Genomic DNA, 8118 nt, shown 5'->3' with positions numbered 1-8118 from the left:
AAAATTACTATCAGAAACTTCGTTGAAGACGAAGATAATTAAATAATTATTAACATTCAAAGATCCTTGAGAGCTATATTTATGCTTAATAATATAAAATAATCTAGGATATTTGAAATAATCGATTCCATTTATTTCAAATAAATTTAATTTAAAATAATACACAAACTAAATATATTAATTATTCAAGATAATAGTCTAGTATGTCTGTTCCCCGAAGGTTAAAAATTCTTGAAAATTTATTTTCCAAAATTATATCTCGTTTAACTTTGGAATATTGGTCCTGTAAATAAATTTTCATATTATGAATTAATTCCTAAATTCTTCTTTATCTGCCTATTAAGTTTCTAAACCTTGAACCCAAACTCAGGTATTAAATAAATTCACCGTCAGGATATTAATTATTTTGTAAATTCTTAATCTTGAAAAATATTATTAAATTTATTAAAATCATATTTAATTTTTCAAATTATTTATTTAGCTTTTAAAAGGTTTCACTTAACAGAACTTTATTACAATAAAATGTAACATTTTAAAAATATCGTCCATTTTTTTTTAAAAATCCATCAATTTTAATTTTATTTTTAAAATAATAATGAAAGTATAAAATTTGTTTTTTCTTCTCAATTCGAAGAATTTTATTAATTTTTTTTTTATTTCTTTCTCTTAAACTAATTTATAGGAAAAGAATGTATAAAAATAAAATATTTACTTTTTTAAATAATAATAGATAAAAATAATAAGAATAAATAAAAAAAAATTTAATTGAAGGATAGTATAAACACTGGCTCTTTTCTCAAAATAATTATTAAATAATTTTCATTAAAATTTTTGCGTTTAAACTTCCTTAAATTTCGTTTATTATACTAAAAATTAAAAATAATTTTTACTTAAAATCAATTTTAAAATGAAATTTTTAACAATTATCCTCCTGCTTGTTCTTATTTTCTGCAAGTCCCATGGTAAATAAAATTATTATATCATTTAAAATATTTATCTCCATTATATTATAAACATATGTTTAATTTTTATTTTTTTCATTTAGAAGCTAAAAATTAAAATTTAAACTTTATGATAAATATAAGAATAAAATTTCAATTATACGCTTTTTACATAGATTAATTATATTATTTAAAATATTTATTACCATTATATTATAAATATATATTTAATTTTAATTTTTCCTTTAGAGGCTAAAAATAAATATTTAAAACATTATTTGACAAATATAAAAGATGATAAATTTTAATTATAAGCTTATTACCTAGGATTTTTTTTTTCAATTAAAAAATAATTCCTCAAATTTTGCAAAAGATTGAATGATAAATTTATAAAATAAATTATTCATAAAGAATTGATAAAAAGATAAGAATGATTCATATTTTCTGGCTCTTTAAATGTATGCACTAAAAATTTGGCTAATAAATATAAAAATACATTAATATATGATAATCCATGTGTTTTTTTTTATAATTCTAGTAAAATATTTAAATTTTAAAACTGCTTTAAAGTTGAAAACATGAATTTGTTATAAATTTTTAGATTTCAAGCAATTATTATATATATATTATTTCTTTTTTATAAATAACTTTTATCAAATTTTTTTTTTATTAAAAAAAAATATCTTTTCAGTTATTATAGGGATGAAAATTAAAGTTTTAGCTTTAGAAATATACTTGAAATATTTCTCATAAAATAACTCAAGCTTTGAAATTTCCCAGATTTATTATATTTTAAAGCAGAATAACATTTTAATATTTACTATAGCCTTATCAACTTTAATAATATAAAAAAAAAATTTTTTATCTTAAAGAAATTCTTACGTAAATTGATATTATGTTATGGACTGCTATTGATTAGTGAATTAAATTCTATATATAATTATGACAAAACCGCAATAATCAGATATTTTTATGGGAAGGGATAGAGATTGTGCAAAAAACCGTATTTGTAAAAATTTGCAGCGCAAATTTTAAACCTTTCTACATCTATTAATTTATTTCAAACTTGAAATCAAAATACACACATCTTCATAATCATAAATAAGATTTTAAAATTTATATATTTTATTCACTACTTAAGTTACAGGTCTACATTCGAAAATTAGCAACTATGGCGTGCTATTATTTCCAGAAAGTATAATATAGTGAAGTTAATTTAGGAAGAAATGTAGTTATGATGAGAGTTATATTAATATTTTAAATCCTTTTGTCTCTATTTTTCTAAAAAGATTTTGAATATTTGAAAAATAATTATTAAAACTTATAAAGTTTATTTGTAATTTTACTTATATTATCCTACTTCAATTTTAAACTTATAAATCTATAATGCCTGTTTAAATTTAAAAAAATTTATTTTTTAAAATATTTGGATAATTATAGGTTTGTTAGAAGTACCAGAGCTTCAGCTATTTTGGTCATAGTATAATTCAAGGGAAAATAAATTTTTATAAAACACAATTAATTAAATATATAATTAAAACCAATATTTTAGTAAACTCATATAGACTTTTATAAAACTTATTTAATTAATTATAAAAATTTATAAATAAAATAGATTAGGATAAAGAAATAAATTAATATCTATTACTGGGAAATTAAAAGCTAAATTAAAAATTAAAATTAAATTGACGAGAAGGTTCTTGCGGAAAGGAGTTGTATTAGTTTTATTTTACATAGTTACGCATTAAAACAACTTCCTTATGCCTTTAGGTCTAATTATACATCGAGTTTTAGGATGATTTCTGAGACCTAACTATTTACTTTATAATTAATCAACACCTTACTTAGGAATCCAAAATTACAAAAAATCCTAAATTAAAAGAAAACACAAAAACCATAAATTTACTTTTAATGTTTAAATCAAACAAAAAGGGACTTTAAAAAACTATATATAATTTTATGTATTTAAGGCAAAATAAATGAGGATGTAAAAAAAACTAATTTATGATCAATGCATAATATATATTGATTTTACTTTTTCATATGAAATATTTAGAAATATTGTAATGGATGAGCTCTTATTTTTTATTTAAATATTCTAAATAAAATAAAAAAATTTTTAAATAACAAAGTCCCAATTCAGTTCATTATTTACATATTATTTTATATTTTGTATATGCGATTTTTGGAAGTGTTATATTATAGTCGGTCTAGAATTAGAGTGATCCACTTGCGCTAATGTTTAAAATAAGAAAATCAACATTAAAGTTTAAAATAAAATATAGGTAAAAGTTATTGATCAATTTTGACAATAACTTAGACAAAAATTAAATTTTTTAATTTAGATTTTATTTTTATATATATTAGGAATAATTAAGTTATTATCCTCTTATAACTCAAAAATTTTGAAAATGTCAAGTGGAGTACTCCAGATTGACGATATAAATAAACTGTAATGGATTTCTTAATTTTATTTATATAATAATATAATTATATTTTTCTATTTTGTAGGCATGGCTGTTCCTGGTAATTATAATATATATTACATTGTGGATTATATAAAAATTTCAAGCAATTATTATAGACAAACGATGCACTAAACTGAACCGGCTAGCCCATTTGAGGGTTCGATGGTAAAATTATAAATAAAAATAGAGATCCGAAGACCCATGGCCAGCATTATTTATATATTTCATTACTATTTTCTTATTTCTTGCCCGATGAATATCACAATGATACTCTGATAAAAAAAAATCAGCAAAGTTGGATAAATAATCAGAAAGTGGGAATTATTTAACTTTCATTTTCTCATAATACTTGGTAATAAAAATAGATAAAAGCATCATGAGATATTTATTATATTTTTTTAATTTAAAAATTGTTTCTATAAATTAATTATACCAAAGTATTATAATTGTAAAAACAAATATATAAGAAAACTTTTGTTAAATTTATCAGAGAACGATGGCTATTTTATTCTAAATATAAGCGATATATTTAAATAATTTACTATATATGGGAAAAATTGATATTATATATTTCTTTTTATTTAAAATAAAATTTAAACATAATTTACGAAAAAAATGAGATTTAAATTTCTTTTAAATCTTATAATTATAATCAATCGAAAACGAAATAAGATGTAAGAATCTAAAGTTTCACGATTTAATCTATTTTGCTATTAGTAATATTGTCAATTAATTAAACAAACATTTTTACAGAATAAAAGATTATTTTAGGGTATTAAAATGATAGATAATAGAATTTTAAAAAATATTTTAGAGGAAATGGGCACTTGAAGAATTACGATTAAATAATTATTTATTAATTTAAAATAAAATAAAATTATATTTATAGAAGAAAGTAATGCTATTCCAGGTTAAACGAAAAAATTATTAAAATTTTGATTCATATCGTATTAAGAATAATATGGCTAAATAAAATTTTCAATCAATAAAAGAATATTTAAAAAAAATATTTTCAAGGAAGAAGGGTGGTTCTAAATATGCTCGTATAAAACATTTTTTTATAATATTTATATTTATATGGAAGCGAATTATAAATAAAATACATTTTTATTAAACTTTTACTTAATTATAATATTTTTTTAAAGAAAATCGCATAGTTTATAAATAACTTGTTTCATCTGAATACAAATTATGAATCAATTTTTTAATTAATCAGAAATTAGAAATATTTATATATTTGTAATCACCTTTTAAGTAGCAATTTAATGAAATGTATATCAATATATTATATTTATGGTAAAAGTCGATAAAACTAAATTATTTATGATCAATGCATAATATATATTGATTTTACTTTTTCATAAGAGATATTTAGAAATATTGTTATGAATGAGTTCTTATTTTTTATTTACCTATTCTAAATAAAATCAAAAAAATTTAAAATAAAAAGTCCCTATTCAGTTCATTATTTACATATTTACATTTTGTATATGCGCTTTTTGGAAGTGTTATATTATAGTCGGTCTAGAATTAGAGTTATCCACTTGCGGTAATGTTTAAAATGAGAAAATCAATATTAAAGTTTAAAATAAAATATAGGAAAAATTTATTGATCAATTTTGCCAATAACTTTGACAAAAAATATTTTTTATTTAGTTTTTATTTTTATATATATTGAATTAATTATTATTCTTTTCTAACTTAAAATTTTGAAAATGTCAAGTGGATCTCTCCAATTCTAGATCGACGATATATAAACTGCAATGGATTTCTTAATTTTATTTATATTATAAAATAATATAAAAATATTTTTCTATTTTGTAGCCATGGCTCTTCCTGGTAATTATAATAAATATTACAATTGTGGTTTATATATTTCCTAACTATTTTCTTATTTTTTGCCCGATTGAATATCACAATGATACTCTGATAAAAAAATATCACCAAAGTTGGATAAATAATTAGAAAGTGGGAAATATTTACTTTTTATTTTCTCATAATACTTTGTAATAAAAATAGATAAAAGCATCATGAGATATTTATTATATTTTTTTAATTTAAAAATTGTTTCTATAAATTAATTATACCAAAGTATTGTAATTGTAAAAACACAAATAGATAAGAAAACTTTTGTTAAATTTATCAGAGAACGATGGCTATTTTATTCTAAATATAAGCGATATATTTAAATAATTTACTATATATGGGAAAAATTGATATTATATATTTCTTTTTATTTTAAAAAAAATTTAAACATAATTTACGAAAAAAATGAGATTTAAATTTCTTTTAAATCTTATAATTATAATCAATCGAAAACGAAATAAGATGTAAGAATCTAAAGTTTCACGATTTAATCTATTTTGCTATTAGTAATATTGTCAATTAATTAAACAAACATTTTTACAGAATAAAAGATTATTTTAGGGTAAATAAAATGATGGATAATAGAATTTTAAAAAATATTTTAGAGGAAATGGGCTTCTTAAGACAAACTTGAAGAATTACTATTAAATAATTATTTATTAATTTAAAATAAAAAAAATTATATTTATAGAAGAAAGTAATGCTATTCCAGGTTAAACGAAAAAATTATAAAAATTTTGATCCATTATCGTAATAAGAATAATATGGCTATAGAAAATTTTGAATCAATAATAGAATATTTAAAAAAATATTTTCAAGGAAGAGTGGTGGTTCTAAATAAGCTCGTATAAAACATATTTTAAAATATTTATATTTATATGAGAAGCAAATTTTAAATAAAATACATTTTTATTAAACTTTTACTTAATTATAATATTTTTTTAAAGAAAATCGCATTGTTTATAAATAACTTGTTTCATCTGAAAACAAATTATGAATCAATTTTTTAATTAATCAGATATTAGAAATATTTATATATTTGTAATCACCTGTAGAAATTTAATGAAATATATATCAATATATTATATTTATGGTAAAAGTCGATAAAACTAAATTTCTCATTACTAATAATTTATTACAAATTATTTCACGAATATATATTTTAAAATAAGAAATATTTATGTATCACTATTTTTAAATTCTAAAAATAATATAAATTGATTCTTGTTTTTTTACAAACAATTTTTTTAAATCATACAAGAGATATATTTTATATGAGAATGTTTAAAAACACAATCTCTTATAAAGATCAATATTTTTTATACTAGCAAGTTAAAATTTCTATCCATATATAAATTAAAATAATAATAAAGAAAAGTTTTATTTGAGTATGTTTACCAACACAACCCTAGCATAAATCCTTTAATCTCTCTATTCATACGAGGTAATGTACTATAGAATCCTAAGGCAGATTTTAAGAATTAGGATTAAATAATTATTTATTAATTTTACTAAAATTAAATTAAAATTTTAGGAGAAAATGCTGCTGTTCCAGGTACTTAAAATTATATTATATCCTAGAAACATGATAAAATAATTAAAATTAAACGATCAATAATACACACACAAAGAAAAATATAGAAACAATATGATGATTTTTATACTTATTAGAAAAATCAGGTTAAAGAAAATTTTAAATTAGATAATGGATTTTTAAAAAAAAATATTTTCTGGAAAAGGGAATTCTACCTAAGCTCATTTACATTTTATTTTGATTTATAAGAGGAGGAATTTTAAATAAGCTCATATAAAATTTTTATTTTATTATTTTTATATATAAGAGGAAATATTTTTTAAGAATTGTTTTGAGGAATTTTGACCGACGGGTCCCACCGTCGGGCAAGGGTTAAAACACAGTAAAATAATAAAATAATCACAAAATTTTATTAGTTAAAAAAAATGAAATAATTATATCATCCATGAAATCAAAATCGCGATCCAGGTGTTCTTTATATAGATAAATTAAATAATAAAAAAAAATATATTAATAATCCGTGTCCATCTCGAAAACTGGCTATAACCTGTTTCGAGGGAAATAAAAACAAGCTTGGTATACGTGAACAAAGAAAAAAAAAGATATACATGATAATGAGAAAAACACATCACTTCTAATGAAACAAAGAAAACAAAAATATAAATGGTAATATAAAAACATATCACTAGAAAAAAGACATAACAACGATTATAAACTAGTTAAAACACAACATGTTTTAAAATTATAATATAAAAATTTTATATTTTTATTATCTTTAAAGCGTCTTGTTTGTAAAATAACTTGTTTCATTAGAGCAGTAATTATGAATCAAACTTTTTTTCTCCATCAGAAATGAGAAAAATTAAGAAATATGGTTTTATCATATTTTTCTAAAACTAAAAATAATAAATAGAAATAACACATCATTAATATTCTATGAATGATGAATTTCTAATATATAAAATATTTTCATTTCTGATGAAAAAAAAGATTGATTTATGTTATCAATACAATTTTTTATTTTAATTTTAAAAAATAAAAGTTATATGAGAAATGTTTAAAAACAAAATCTCTATTAAATCAGTTGATCTGTATTTTTTATATGAGCAAGTTGAAAATTCTCTCCTCATATATATCAAAATATTAAATGTTTTATACGAGAATGTTTAAAAATAGAATCTCACATAAATCCTTTAATCTTTATTTGCGAGATAAAATTAATATATTTTTAGTAGAAAATGCTGCCCTTCCAGGTTACTTAAAATTATATTATATCGAAACATGTAAAAATAATTAAAATTTTAATCTC

At 19.2% G+C, this 8118-nt stretch overlaps 1 long non-coding RNA gene across 1 annotated transcript; it reads left to right on the top strand.

The window, feature by feature from the left end:
* The first annotated feature begins 836 nt into the window (after positions 1 to 836).
* Positions 837 to 3689, top strand: LOC135925218 (uncharacterized). The gene is made up of 3 exons (XR_010571582.1): positions 837 to 962; positions 3453 to 3467; positions 3514 to 3689. It is a non-coding gene; the product is annotated as an uncharacterized LOC135925218 (long non-coding RNA).
* The last annotated feature ends 4429 nt before the right edge of the window (positions 3690 to 8118 follow it).

The sequence above is a fragment of the Gordionus sp. m RMFG-2023 genome, chromosome 2 (assembly GCF_954871325.1).
Source record: "Gordionus sp. m RMFG-2023 chromosome 2, tfGorSpeb1-WG-v2, whole genome shotgun sequence".
Classification (NCBI taxonomy): domain Eukaryota; kingdom Metazoa; phylum Nematomorpha; class Gordioida; order Chordodea; family Parachordodidae; genus Gordionus; species Gordionus sp. m RMFG-2023.
Note: the sequence above shows the minus strand (reverse complement) of the source record. Positions and strands in the feature narration are given on the sequence as shown.